This window comes from Narcine bancroftii, chromosome 12 (assembly GCF_036971445.1).
Source record: "Narcine bancroftii isolate sNarBan1 chromosome 12, sNarBan1.hap1, whole genome shotgun sequence".
NCBI lineage: Eukaryota > Metazoa > Chordata > Chondrichthyes > Torpediniformes > Narcinidae > Narcine > Narcine bancroftii.
This window is the reverse complement of record NC_091480.1, coordinates 15,964,553-15,979,794: the sequence shown is the minus strand read 5'-3', so window position 1 is coordinate 15,979,794 and position 15,242 is coordinate 15,964,553. Positions and strand designations below refer to the sequence as shown.

At 39.7% G+C, this 15,242-nt stretch overlaps 1 protein-coding gene and 1 long non-coding RNA gene across 10 annotated transcripts in view; one reads left to right on the top strand and one right to left on the bottom strand.

Moving 5' to 3' along the window:
* Positions 1 to 12,515, top strand: part of LOC138747203 (uncharacterized) — a 47,193-nt gene extending 34,678 nt beyond the window's left edge. The window contains exons 3-4 of the long non-coding RNA XR_011347360.1: positions 9,861 to 9,941; positions 11,733 to 12,515. This is a non-coding gene — a long non-coding RNA (uncharacterized lncRNA). The remainder of the gene's footprint in view (positions 1 to 9,860; positions 9,942 to 11,732) is intronic.
* Positions 1 to 15,242, bottom strand: part of jmjd8 (jumonji domain containing 8) — a 184,595-nt gene that overhangs the window by 132,745 nt on the left and 36,608 nt on the right. The gene's annotated exons all lie outside the window — the stretch shown is intronic.

The following is a 15,242-nucleotide window of genomic DNA, read 5'->3' as shown; positions in this document are numbered from 1 at the left end:
AAAACTCCCAATCAGAATCAAAGTTCAAGCCACTTTAATAAGACCTCTGTTCCTGAAGTTTCTACACCAGTTTCCATATCCTTGGAAATAGTTTTATTTTTGATATTTAAAAAAAAGCCTGATAACCATACCTATTATCTCAATAAATGCTGAGAGTACATTAAAATATTAAAACAGCTCAAAACAAGATTTACACATCAATGTATGCTGTTTGTTATGTATAATTTGGGTGTTTCAAACAGTGCTGCTAAAGCCTATTTGAGCTGATTCTCGGCACATCCTTATTAAATTGTACTGACAATAACCACATCAGCAGTGCGAGTGGTTTAATAAACTAATATGTCCACTAAGAGGTCTTGTCTCTCTGCAAGACGAACCTGGAAGGCTAGACGTAGTTCTGGACTGCTTGATAGACACGGTCACGGGGATGACCCCTGGTGACCTAGTGGTGTAACTATGTACTGACAATAACCACACCAGCAGTGCGAGTATAAGACAGCTTTAATAAACTAATATGTCCACTAAGAGGTCTTGTCTCTGCAAGACGAACCTGGAAGGCTCGACTGTAGTTCTGGACTGCTTGATAGACAAGGTCACCGGGATAACCCCTGGTGACCTAGTGGTGTAATTACATCTCACCACAGTACCAGCAAAAGCAATTGTTTCCAGCAGAGAGAGAAAAAAGTGGACACTTTTCAACTATTTTATTTAATATTCCACTGGGCAGGAGAGACAAAATTTCCCTGAAGCTGATGGCATTTTATGATTTGTTTTAAAACTCAGTTGCAGTTTGTGGGTACTGAAGCTACAAATCTACAAATTAGTTATTTGTCTGAGAAGAAGTCCGCAGAATTTCTGATTGAAGAAAAATCCTAATTAAGACAACTACTCGTAATCTTATTAGCTCTGTAATTAATGAATTCAACCATGTAGCAACTCAACTGGCAAGTCCTGAACATGAATCCCGGGACAGTTCATCCTTAACTAATTTTGCCAGAAAACTCTTTTCAGACTGGCTTTAAATTTCAGTGTGTTAGGTCTCCAGAGATAAAGCACACTCAGAACATATGTACTATTAATTTACAGCATCTCTACTGATATTGCTCAGAGATTTTGTTTGAGATACTACTGGATGCTATAAGATACAGGAATATCAAAGCCAGCACCACCAGGCTGAGGAACAGCCTCTTCCCTTGGGCAGTGAGAATGCTGAACCACCAAAGGATCTGCTCACACTAGCCATCCGAGACTCTCATATTTCCAAAGCAATGTTTATTTATTTCAGAATCCGAATCAGTCGTGAAATTTTGAGGTATCCAGCAGCATCCATATAAATACAAACATTCAATTATAATCATCTTATGACATGACTATAAATAAATAAACAAATAAATAGCTGTGCTCGAAAGTAAAGCAGTGTCTTTGGTTCATTGATTAACATAGAAACATAGAAGATGGGAGCAGGCCCTTCGAGCCTGCTCCGCCAGTCAATGAGATCATGGCTGATCTTAAAGTTCAGTACCCCATCCCCACCTTCTCTCCGTAACCCATAATTCCCTTATACTGAAGAAATAGATCTAATTCCCACTTAAATATCTTCAATGAACCTGCCTCTACTGCTCTCTGTGGCAATGAATTCCACAGATTCACCACCCTCTGGGTGAAGAAATTCCTCCTCATCTCAGTCCTAAATGGTTTGCCTATATCCTCAAACCATGGCCCCAGGTTCTGGACTCCCCCACCATTGGAAACAGCCCTTCCGCATCCATTCTGTCCAGTCCTGCCAAAATTTTATATGTCTCTATGAGATCCCCTCTCAATCTTCTAAATTCCAGCGAGTACAATCCCAAATGGCGTAATCTTTCCTCATAAGTTATTCCTGCCATTCCAGGTATCAGCCTGGTGAATCGCCTCTGCACTCCCTCCACTGCAAGAACATCCTTCCTTAGATAAGGCGACCAAAACAGTTGAGAAACTGATGGCAGTGGGGGAAAAGCTGTCCTTGCCCCATTGTGTGCTTGTTGTTAGGCTCCTGTACCTTTTTTCCTGATGGTAGCAGAGTGAAGATGGTGTAGCCTAGGTGGTGGGGGTCTTTGAGGATAGAGGCTCCTTTTATGTGTATAGATTAAATATTTGTCCTGCATATGTATTATTTGTCTGCATGTTTTGCACCAAGGACTGGAGAACCTTGTTTCGTCAGGTTGTACTTGTGCAATCAGATGAAAATAAACTTGACTTAACTTGACTTCTATGTCGTTACAAAAGTATTTATTACCTTAGACAGACTAGGGTGGGAAACTATTGACTAAGGGTATACAGAGGTCACTGCTTGTGCCATAATGACAAAAAAAGACATAAAGACTACATTGATTTCCTATTGCTGATTTAATTTTCATCGTATTGATGAAGGCTACAATTTTAATTCTTCTTTAGACAAATGGTTGTAGTTGCAGCATTGAGATTGACCACAGTAAAACTTGTAGATTTTAGTATATCTATTATACTGTAAAATATTGAATCTATTATCTTTATTCATAACCACAAATGGCTCCCTTGCTACCTGTGCACTCCTTACTGACTAAGTCTACAACAGACCATTTGCAACCTTCACATCTTATCAGACTCTGAAATGAACTTCCCACCATGATCTCACTACATCATCAACTCACTCATGATTCTGCTTCGTATCCTTTACCCTAACCCTAACCCCACCAAATAACCAAAAATTAATCTAACAGGGGCACTAAGGCCTTGCAGCAAGCTTCACCAGGCACTGGTTAAGGCAGACTCTCAAGACCAGGACACAATCACAGATCACAAAGGCACCCTTACCCAGACTTAACCTTAAAATTACACACCAAATAACCCAAAATTAATCCCACATGGGCCTAAAGTCCATTCGGCTAACTCCGCCAGGCACTGATCAAGATAGACCGCCCCCCCCCCGCCCCCCCCATGCCAGGACACAATCAAGAATCACAGAGGCAACCCTACCCAGATTTCATCTTATCCTAAACCCCAACAACCCAAAATTAATCTCACAGGGGCCTCAAGGCCTGGCAGCAAACTCCACCAGGCACTGCTTGAGGCAGACTCCCTAGGGCAGGACACAACCCCAACAAACCAAAATTAATCTCATAGGGGCCTCAAGGCCTGGCAGCAAACTCCACCAGGCACTGCTTGAGGCAGACTCCCTAGGGCAGGACACAACCAGAGAGCATAAAGGCACACTTACCCAGACTTAACCTTAACATAACCCCCCCAAATAACCAAAAATTAATCTAACAGGGGCACTAGGGCCTTGCAGCAAGCTTCACCAGGCACTGCTTAAAGCAGACTCCCCAGACCAAGTCACAATCATAGATCACAGAGGCACTCTTACTCAGACATAACCTTATAATAACCCCCCAAATAACCCAAAATTAATCCCACATGGGCCCTAAGTCCATCCAGCTAACTCTGCCAGGCACTGACCAAGGCAGTCCCCCATGCCAGGACACAATCAGGAATAACAGAGGCAACCCTACCTAGACTTCACCTTATCCTAAACCCTCAATAGCCCAAAATTAATCTCACAGGGGCCCTAGGGCCTTGCAGCAAACTCCACTAGGCACTGATTAAGGCAGACTCCCAAGGCCAGGTCACAACCAGAGAGCATAAAGGTATACTTACCCAGACTTGACCTTAAAATATCCCCACAAATAACCCAAAATTAATCTCACAGGGGCCTTAAGTCCATTCGGCTAACTCTGTCAGGCACTGATCATGGCAGACCCCCCATGCCAGCACACAATAAGGGATCTCAGAGGCACCCTTACCCAGACTCAACCCTATCCAAAAAACCCCCAAACAACCCAAATAGAAGGCACACAACAATGCCAATCCCCACAACAGACTCCTTGGGACAGCACACCCATGACGAATCACAGGGACACCCTAACCCATGCCCAACTTTACCAAAAAACACCCCCAATAACCGAAACAGGAATCCCAAACAAACTGTAAAACCTCACAGCAGACCCAGCCAGTCAATGAATGATGCAGAAACCCACCAGAGAAGAAATTAGGCCAGCAGGGGCTAGAAACAGACACAGTGTAATGAAAACATGGGCCAGCACAAAGTGGCAATTCAGACGCAGAACCCCAGAGAGGGGAAACAGGTGAACACAAGGGGGATGATTATCCTGCTGCCCGCATTTTGACAACCTAACCCAAACCCTTTATTACTTGTAGACTTGACAAGTCTTTCAACTGATCTCCTATTTCCGAACCTCCATAAACTTGAACTCACCCAGAATTATGTTGTAATTTTCAGAAGTCATTGTTCTTTTCATTTCCTGTAATCTCAGGCTAAAACTTGTGTGTGTTCACCCGAACTATTCCACTGTACAAGATTATGACAGGCTTAGATGGTGAGAAGATATTCTCATTAGTAATGGTTCAAGTGCACTGTTCAAAAATTTGGGCAAAAGGTATGAGGAGAAGGTAAAGAAAGTATCTTTTTATACAGAGAGTTATGACTTGGAGTTCACTGCATCTAGGAGTTGTGGAAATAGAATAAATGAATGTTTCAAAGGAGAATTCGATAAGTATTTAGAGTGGGTGGTTAGAAACGCACATATTTCATCAGTGCAGTATTTTAGCAAAAACATTCCAGGAAGCTAAACCTTGCCCACCGACTCATATTGTTCAGAAATTCAATGATATTGTTTATTCTCATCATTTAAATTTGCAGTAAACAAAACTCTTTTGACTTGTATAGATTTCATTATCATTATAGATGTGAAATCTTTAACTCGGTACAAAGGTTAGACATCCATGGCAGTCTAAGGTTATTCAGATCTCATTGAACGAAAATTGTGCGAAGGTACTGTCAGATACCTATGCAGTCTTACAGAAGAATTGTGAAACTTGCCCACCAGTTTTTTAAAATCTTTTTTTAAAATTTAAACATACAGCACAGTAACAGGCCCTTTCAGCCTACAAGTCCGTGCTGCCCAATTACACCCGATTGACCTACACCCACAGTATGTTTTGAATGGTGGGAGGAAACCAGAACCACTGGATAAAACCCACACAGACACAGGGAGAATGTACAAACTCCTTACGGACAGCGCAGGATTCTTAGAAACTGCAATGTAATAACAACCGAATGAGCTTTAATTTTGAAATGTTGATATTGAACAGTATAGTGGGACGATCTCTCTCCTCATTGAAGAAGTTGTGTATCTTTTACAAAGGTAACCTTGATTAGAGGGAGGGAGTAGATTAGATTAAGTTTTAAGTTTTTATTGTTTGATTCCTTTTTTTCTTTTTAGCAATTTTTACTTGGATTAATTTGGGTTTCAACATGGTTATCATAGATTAATTCAATAACTTGTTTCTCATGTGGATTAAGGAACTGTCTAATGTAGTTCTGCCTAAAGAAATCTCTTGGTGCCTGCCACATTGACCACCGCCAGTGGGCTGATAACGCCTCAAACCGTGCATCTTGGCGCCTCACAGTTTGGCGGGCAGCAACCTCCTTTGAAGAAGACCGCAGAGCCCACCTCACTGACAAAAGGCAAAGGAGGAAAAACCCAACACCCAACCCCAACCAACCAATTTTCCCCTGCAACCGCTGCAACCGTGGCTGCCTGTCCCGCATCGGACTTGTCAGCCACAAACGAGCCTGCAGCTGACGTGGACTTTTTACCCCCTCCATAAATCTTCGTCCGCGAAGCCAAGCCAAAGAAAAAGAAATGTAGTTCCATCCTTTTTTTGTACTTTTATGTATGTGAGATGACTTTTTACGTATTTTCCTTAAAACTTTGTATGCAAGTTTATATGGTAAACAATAAAATATTTTGAAAAGAAATGCTATAGAATAATATATGATAATTTTGAAGGATATTCTCCTGGTGTATCAGAAATTTTATTTTGTTCTCAGGTTACTGGTATAAGATTCAAAACCACAACTTTTTAATTCAAAGATGTGATTGCAACTAGCTGCATTAGACTACGGAGTGGCTGGCTGAAGGTTTGTTCCAGGGTTACCCTTAAGGGGTACCCAGCAATTAAAGATGGAAGAGGTGGTATGAAATGATAAATAATAAAGGGGTCAGAATCCTTAGAGAATAGAAATTCACAGGAACAACTTATTCCAATACAGAGACTCAGGGCCAAGGCCACATCATGATCCTCACAAGATGAAGCACCACCATACTTAGTCCACCCAATGAAGTTAGAGAGAACATAGATGTAGAACGTAGAACACTACAGCACAGTACAGGCCCTTTGACCCTCAATGTTGTGCCAATCCATATATTCCTTAAAAAAATACTAAACCCTCCCTACCCTGTAACCCTCTATTTTTCTTTCATCCATATGCCTGTCTAAGAGTCTCTTAAATGCCCCTAATATTTCAGCCTCCACCACCATCCCTGGCACAACACTCCAGACCCCACAACTCTTTGTGGAAAAAAACCTACCCCTGATGTCTCCCCTAAACTTCCCTCCCTTCTCTTTGTACACACGTCCTCTGGTGTTTGCTATTCCTGCCCTGGGAAAAAGGCACTGGTTTTCATCATCTTGTAGACCTCTATCAACTCTCCTCTCATCCTTCTACCCTCCAAAGAGAAAAGGCCCAGCTTTGTGAACCTTGCCTCATAAGACTTATTTTCCAATCCAGCTAACATCCTGGTAAATCTCCTCTGCACCCTCCCTATAGCTTCCACATCCTTCCTACAATGAGATGACCAGAAATGAACTCAATACTCCAAGTGTAGCCTCACCAGAAGTTTATACAGTTGCAACATGACCTCTCCACTCTTGAACTCAATCCCCCTTTTAATAAATCCCATAGACCTTTTTAACTATCCTATCAATCTGTGCGGTGACCTTGAGGGATGTATTGATTTGGATCCCAAGACCCCTCTGTTCATTCACACACATAAATAACCAACCATTAACTTGTACTCAGCCTTCTGCTTTGTCCTCCAAAAATGCATCATCTCACACTTATCCACATTGAAATCCATCTGCCATTTTTCCACCCAACTCTGTATCCTTATCCTGTCTATATCCTTTGGTAACCTACGACAACCTTCAGCACCACCCACAACTCCTCCAACCTTCAGACATGATTACGTGACAACCACCAAAGCTATACAACCCTTGCCAAAACAGGACTATTGAACCACAAACCCATAGTCTGTGCCAAACTATTATACTGCCTCAACCCATTGACCTGCCGTCGGACCCTAGCTCTCCATCCATGTACCCATCAAAATTTCTCTTAAATGTCAAAGTTGAGCCCTCATTTACTTCTTCAGCCAGCAGCTCATTGCACAAACTCACTACTCTCTGTGTGAAGAAGTTGCCCTAATTTTCCCTTTGAACATTGCACCATTCACCCTTTACCCAAGTCCTCTCGTTCTTGGCTCACCTAATCTCAGTGGAAAAAGCCAGCCTGCATTTACTCCAGTACTACATAAATGAATTGGATTTTTATTCTTTTGAGTTCAAAATGTGCATTTTCTGAAGAAGGATGAAATTCAATTTTGAACTCTGAAATGGCATACATTAGATGGATTGAGGAACATCTACTCATATTTATATTTTTAAAGGATCAAATTTTGCCTTAATGTAAAATTATGGTAGTAGTTGATGAAGCAAAACATGCTACTCTTAGCATTATTAAATCAAGAAAACCACTTGTCAGAATTAAGTAGAAATTCAATCTATGAGGAAAAACAAAAATGGTGGAAATTGTTAGGTCTGCTTTGTTCATGAATGAGTGAGACAAACACCAGACTGAGTCGAAATCAGGGTTCTTTGTTCTTTATTACCGGATTGTAACACTTGCGACTAACAAAGTTAGTCGGAGAATGCATTCTGCCGTTATCAGCAAAATGGTGATTTTTTATACCCTTGGATACATGCTTAGAACATCATCATATCATTACTTGTCCAATGACTAAAACTGTTGCTATCCTTTCCCTGCTAGCTTCCTGCCTCTCAATCCATCAATGTCTCTCTTATCTTGTAAGTACAAGGATGCATTTACATCTTGTTACAGCCCTGTACATTCCCATCTCATGATGTTTTACCTTACAAAACTCACAGAGGGGTTTCACAGAACATAAAACTATACAGCATAGGTCCTTTGTCCCTAAATGTTGTGTCGGCCCATATATTCCTTCCTTAAAAAAAAGTACTAAACCCTCCCTACCCAGTAACCCCCCTATTTTTCTTTCATCCATGTGCCTAAGTGTCTCTTAAATGCCTCCAATGTTTCAGCCTCCATCACCATCCCTGGCAAGGCATTTCAGGTACCCACAACTCTCTGTGTAAAAAGACACCCCAGATGTCTCGCCTAAACTTCCTTCCCTTAACTTTGAATATGTCCTCTGGCATTTGTTGATCCTGCCCTGGGAAACTGGTGCTGGCTGTCCACACTATCTATGCCTCTCATAACCTTGTAGACCTCTATCAACTCTCCTCTCATCCTTCCATGCTCCAAAGCTCTTCTAACCTTGCCTCATAAGACTTGTTTTCCAATCCAGGCAAATCTCCTCTGCACCCTCTCTGTAGTGTCCATGTCTTTCATACAATGAGGTGACCAGAACTGAACACAATACTCCAAGTGTGGTCTCACCAGAGATTTGTAGAGTTGCAACATGACCTCTCTACTATCGAATTCAATCCCCATATTAATGAAGCCCAGCATCCCATAGGCCTTCTTAACTATCCTATCAACCTGTGTGGAGACCTTGAGGGATATATGGATTTAAACCCCCAAGGTCCCTCTGTTCATCCACACTCTTAAGTAGCCAACCATTAATTTCAATCTACATATGAACTCTGTTCCTTCTACCGCACATTGTTTTTAATTTAGATTTCCACCAACTGCAAATGTTTTAAATTTATTTTTATCAACATTCAGTTGCCATGGCTTCAGCCATAACTTTTCCTTTTCCTCTACTGACAAGGTTTTACATTGCTTGTCTGCACAATTATCCTTCTATCTTGGATATTCAGACCCAGATGATATTTGACAACCTAAGAAATCCATTCCCTGTCTAATCAATTAATGAACAATTAATGCTTGCTTGGGCAGACTAGTTGTCAGGTAGAAAATTGAGCATTATTTCAATCCAATGGGATTTTAACAGTATCATTGTCCAGTTATATGAGTTGGTGGGCTGATTGATTATTTTTGTGGTTGCTGTGGCAGAGTTTGGTTTGAGTTCTTAATATATCCTAATAGATTTTGTGCAAAAGTTTCAATACATTTTTGCCATATATGTTTGACTTGTCTGGTTTTTGTGATTGGCTTTATTTTAAAATAATGTAGAGCAAAATCTTTACATTGAAATATATGGAATCTTGAACACAGAAACTGCCCTCTCAAATGTTGGAAGCCCACATGAATCTCCATCTTCATCTAGCCCAGTGATTCTCAACCTTTTTCTTTCCACTCACAAACCACTTTAAGTATTCCCTATGCCATCAGTGCTCTGTGATTGGTAAGGGATTGCTTAAGGTGGGATGTGGGTATAAAGATAAAGTTTGAAAACCACTGTTTTAATCATCCCTAATTGACTCCTTATGTGCACGGTTTCATGACTCCAAAGGAAATGGGCCAATGACAATTTTTCTCAAGCAAAGAATTTCAGTAACAATTGGGTCTAGAGCAGTGATTCTCAGCCTTCCCTTCCAACTCATATACCACCTTAAGTAATCCCTTACTAATCTCAGAGCACCGATGGCATAGGGATTACTTAAAGTGGTATGTAAGTGGAAAGAAAAATGTTGCGAACCACTGAATTCTGGCCTTCTCAGTATGAACTATTAATCTGTTTTTTTTCTTGTGGTAGAAACAAAGGTTCAAGAGATGAAGAGGAGTTATTCAGCATCTTCCATCTGTTCCAATACTCTGGGATATTTTAATATCTGAGGTGAACAAAAATCGGTTAATCTCATGTTTAAGATTCACACTTGACTCTTGCATTAATTGCTTTTAGTGGAAAAGATGTCCAAATTTCTACCATTTTTTTGGGTGTAGAACTATGGCTCTATGACTCCAAATATAGTCCCTCTAATCTAAGTAAATTCTTTCCTTCAGCTTAATCCACATGCCCTTGAAAACTTCAATTAAGCCACCTCTTAACTTTCTAGATTCCATACAACTTAGTTAGTGTCCTCTCTTCTAAGAATAGAACTGTTGAGTCCAGTCATTACTTTGGACTATCCTCTAGATCAGTGATTTTCAAACTGCCCCCCTAAACTCACATTTCACCTTAAACAACCCCTATGCCATCAGTGCTCTGTGATTAGTAAGGGATTGCTTTTAGATGCAATGTGAGTGGGTAGGGAAGGTTGAGAACCACTGCTCTAGATCCAATTGTTACTGAAATATTTTGTTTGAGAAGAAGTGTCATTGGCCCATTTCCTTTGGAGTTATGAAACTGTGCACATAACAAGTCAATTAGGTACGATTAAAATAGTGGTTTTCAAACTTTTTCTTTCCACTCACATACCACCTTAAGTAATCCCTTACTGATCACAGAGCACCTATGGCATACGGATTGCTTAAGTTGGAATGTGAGTGTAGAGGGCAGTTTGAAAACCACTGCTCCAAATGGTCATTATGTTGTTTGTCACAAATCGCTATAAATCTGTATGGTTCATATTGTCAAAATAGGTGCCACACATCCAAGCGCTAAAGCTCTTGAGTTGTGATGGAGGAATTTAAGATCAGAGCAAGTAAAAGCACAATACTGGAGAAACTCAGCAGGTCCAACAGTGTACTTAATATAGCAAAGATAAAGATACATACCCAACATTTTGGGCCTGAGCCCTTCATCAAGGCATGAGCAAAATGCAGCCAGGCGCCAAAACAAAATGGTGGGTTGGGGAGATTTTTGTTTTCTCCAACCTTGTGTCTTTACTTTAATTGCAGTGTCTACAGACTTCCGTGTTTTACTTACAATCAGAGCATTTCTGTTGCATCAACAAATTTCATATCATTGCTCTTCCACGGTAGTGAAAAATTCCACGTTACTTAACAGGAGCACATCAAGCAGAAACCTAACATAATTTCACAGAGCTACAAATACGGAGAAGAAACGGATTCAAATACTAAACTTGGATTTTGATAACTGGCACATTGCATTAGTTCAACTGACCTAAAAATGTTTTGCTGGTTGATGAAGGCCTTGTTCAGTTAAGAAAGCTGATCTGGAATCTCACTGATAGAGTTACTTTTCAAAGGATGTAGATGTTAAAAACTCCTGAAGATAAAAGAGAAATTCATATAAAATATGAAATCTCTTAACTTGGCCAACCTCCTTAGTTAGGATTGTTCAGAATTTAAATCACTCCCCCCTCAACAAAGAAATTCAACAAATCACTGGCAGTGGTGATTTAACATATTCCCTTCAGTCATACCTGGGGTCAAGGTCAAATTCCAACTGACATGACATAATTTTTTTTAAAAACTGAGAGTGAAGTTAGAAATGTAATCATAATCCTGACACTGAGTTAAAGCTGTCAAGTGAGATCCAAAATGGAAGAATCCAGCTAAAATGCATAAACATCTAATTTTGTGTCCATATTTTATTAATGCTTATCTGTTCATGTTCTTTGCCAGGAAATAATACACATCAAGACATTTAAAAGATAAATATTTATAATTATGCAAGAGATGGGCAGATATATTAACTGCTTCTATTCTCCATTATCTCCAGGCAACTCTTGTGGAATCATAATCTCCCACAGAACAGAAGAGGGATGGGGGCATCCATCCTATCCTGTTTGTGTCTGCATTTTAACCCTTTGGACTCCATGTCCCTGTTTTCAGTGACTACCAACAAGCGTATATACTCCATGTCCCCATTTTCCGGGACTGGTTTTATACCCAACCGCCAGCTGGTTCGTACCATTGTCTGTACTGTAATTTACCCATGGACCCAGGCCAGAGAAAATATTATGAAAGGTTAAAAATGGCTGGAGTCCAAATGGTTAAAGGCACTTTCAAGTTTAGCCCCACACGTGTTTTCCTTGTAAATTTGTCTCCTTCTGGTGCTTTAATGTGAAAATAAATTTATTACAAGGACATTGCATTCCAATTTACAAAATTTGCACCTGAATCAAATAGGCTGATATCACCATGTCCTGTGGACAAAGAAGTTTAAAATCAATTGAATTGGAAAGAGGTTAATCCTCCCTCTGTTTTTCAATGGTTTACCCAAACTATACTATGTTTAAATTTAGAGAAAATTAGAAACTCTGTCTATGAATCCCCTTCTAAGTTTGAGTTAACCTGACGACCATTTATTCAATATTTTCATTTGTGGTGAGTTGATCTGGCTCTGTTTTCTTTCTATGATTATGTATGATAATTGGGCTGTAAGATGAGATCGGAGTGATCGGCGTGGTTTAGCTATATCTGTAGGTTTTTTTAAAAGTTTTTTTAAAATTTTTTTTAATTCAGATTTGTTTTTTCTTCTTTTTTGGGGTTTTTTTTTCTCTTTTTTCATATATTGTTATTAATTATATCTTTTTTTTAGAGATAGTTCACACCCTAAACTGATCTAAATTTTTTTTATGATATATTTTTATTCTGTAATATTATTGTTTAATATCTCTGTATTAATTCATTACTTACTATGTATTTTTTATATCTCTTTGAACTGTATGTGTTTATAAATTATAATAATAATAAAAAGATTGAAAAAGAAAAGAAAAGAAAATCAATTGACCTAAGCCAATCAAATTTCAACCGTCAGGCCATATCTCTCAGCATTGAGCTCAGACTCACCATCTGTGTTAGTGCTCCATTGGGAAATGATTGCTTCTGCAAAAGTCCTTTTTTCTCTGACACCTTTTGCTACAGCAACACGCACAATAATGAATGCCATAAACATCATATTTTGTCTCCATCGGCTTTCTGACCTCGCTTCACTCCGCTCACTGTAATTTCATGTGTAAACCATTTTTAATTATTTTGTAGCTCAACAAGCAATATGTTGTAGGTAAAAAAAAATTCAAAGATTATGCAAACAGAAATTAATAGCAAAATTGTTTATGCACAAGCTGAAGGTTATATGCCGAAGAGCATTTAGATTGTTGAAAAATTCCTCTTCCATGTAAACCACATTTGTACTCCTCAAGTCCATCAACAGTTGGGTGCATTCACACGTTAATACTCTTTACACAGGACAACAAAGATTTTACTTCCTGGATACTTTTGAGTGTATTTTATGGATTCTGAGCTGCTGATCACAAAAAAAACACCATTTTCCTATCACGTACCTTTTTTAAAGATTTAACCTATTTTTGAGATTTGCTGTCATATTTTAAGTCTACTTCAAGCAGACAAAACCATAAAATGCCACATGTCATTGAAAAGTCGTTTTCTACATTCGCACTTCGACCTCTTCTCTGCTGATCTTGGTGCAGTCACCAGGACATTATGACTATGGAAGGTGGTATCAGGGTAACTGGAATCCATCAATACTGGCCGACTATTGATGGACACTGACACGAGAGGCATCAGATGCTGAGTACAAATGGAAGTCAGCAGCAAAACATTTTTAGGTAAATTGAACTAATGCAATGTGTCAGCGTCAATATGCAATTAAATATGCAAATTTCAATAAAATGTAATTTAACGTTTCTCCAACTTCCTTTGTGATGCAGCAACTCTGAAAGAATCTTTGTGTTCAGCTTGAAGGTGTCTATAAGGTTTCTTTCAGGTAGCAAACCTTTTGAAAAAAATTGTTGTCCAGTGTTATTGATCTTTGCACCTTGTGAAGAAAATGAACCAAGATGGTTATTACAATACAAGTTACCATTTGAAAAAAAAAATCTGAAAATGAAATAGCAGTATTGTAGATGTGGGATAAGGCACTGAGCTTTAACTCAGTGTCAGGATAGTAGCAGTGTCATTGAAACATTTGCACATGAATCATTAACAGTAGACAAGGATTTTCCCCCACACCCCAATTTTAAAGGGTATTTCACATCGAAATAATGGACCACAGCAGAGCACTATTCAGCTATATACTGTAAATATTTCTGTATAATGCATTTCATGTATAATGCAACCCCCCCCCATTTTTGAGGGGAAAAGAATTTACCCCCATGTATAATACGACCCCCTCCCCTCGCCCACCCGAGTCGCACTGGTGTCTCTTTCCCCTCTCGTCCGCCCGAGTCGCGCTGCCATCTTTGCCCCGGTCCCCCTAGTCGCGCAGCCATCAATGTAGGCGACTGCTGATCATCTTACTAAACCTGGCAGAAAAAAATTGTTAAAATAATAACCTCGTGTATAATGCAAACCCCCTACCTTGAGCTCAAATTTCGGTTCAAATTTTTTTGCATTATACACAAGTATTTACGGTAATTAAAACCCAACCCAAACTCAACCTCAAGTCAGTAAGCCTGAGTACTCATGATGCCTCCCAAACCTGGCCCCACGTGACCAAAGTGGTAAATATAACAACCTTATATGTGAGTTGATCTGTATGAGGATGAAATAACAAACATAGGACAAGAAAAGAGGAGACAAGCAGCAATGCCAAGCAAATCATCCTGACCTGGATGAAGTACTGAGCCATGATACCACTGCACAGCATGGTCCAAACTGACTCAAACCCAAATGGAATATACAGGCAATCCTCAAACATATTGCCAGCCCCAATTGGGACAGGGTAGTCAGGCTCTAGTTCAATGTTGGTCTCTGTTGTGTCTGCAGTTGGGAAACCAAAAGCTAGTTACTGAATGATAAATTTATTCTTTGACACTTGCACAGGCAATTACCATTTATTCATCAATACATTTCCTTGTGGAACAGAAGACTAAATTATGAAATAATTTAAAAAGCAGCAAATTTCAGACCTTATTCACTGTTCGAGGGCAAAAAAAAAAGAAGGGAAATATGCAGGGCCCTTGGCAATGGGGCCTGCATCTGATAAACAAATAGAAACAATATTGAAAGGGGAGCTGAATGGTAAATATGGTTCAGGAATCGGGATTTATTGTCATGAACAAGTCATGGAATTCGGTGTTTATTTGGCAGCATCATAGCATCAGAGAAGATGTTGGTAACTACCCTCTTCCATAAACATTAGCTGTTCCATTTATTGGTCATCCCAATATACAAATACAAAATTGGCAGCCCACCCCCAGATGTATTCCTCTCCACACACACACACACACACAACCATTAGCAAGTCCAAACCTCTCCAAACTTT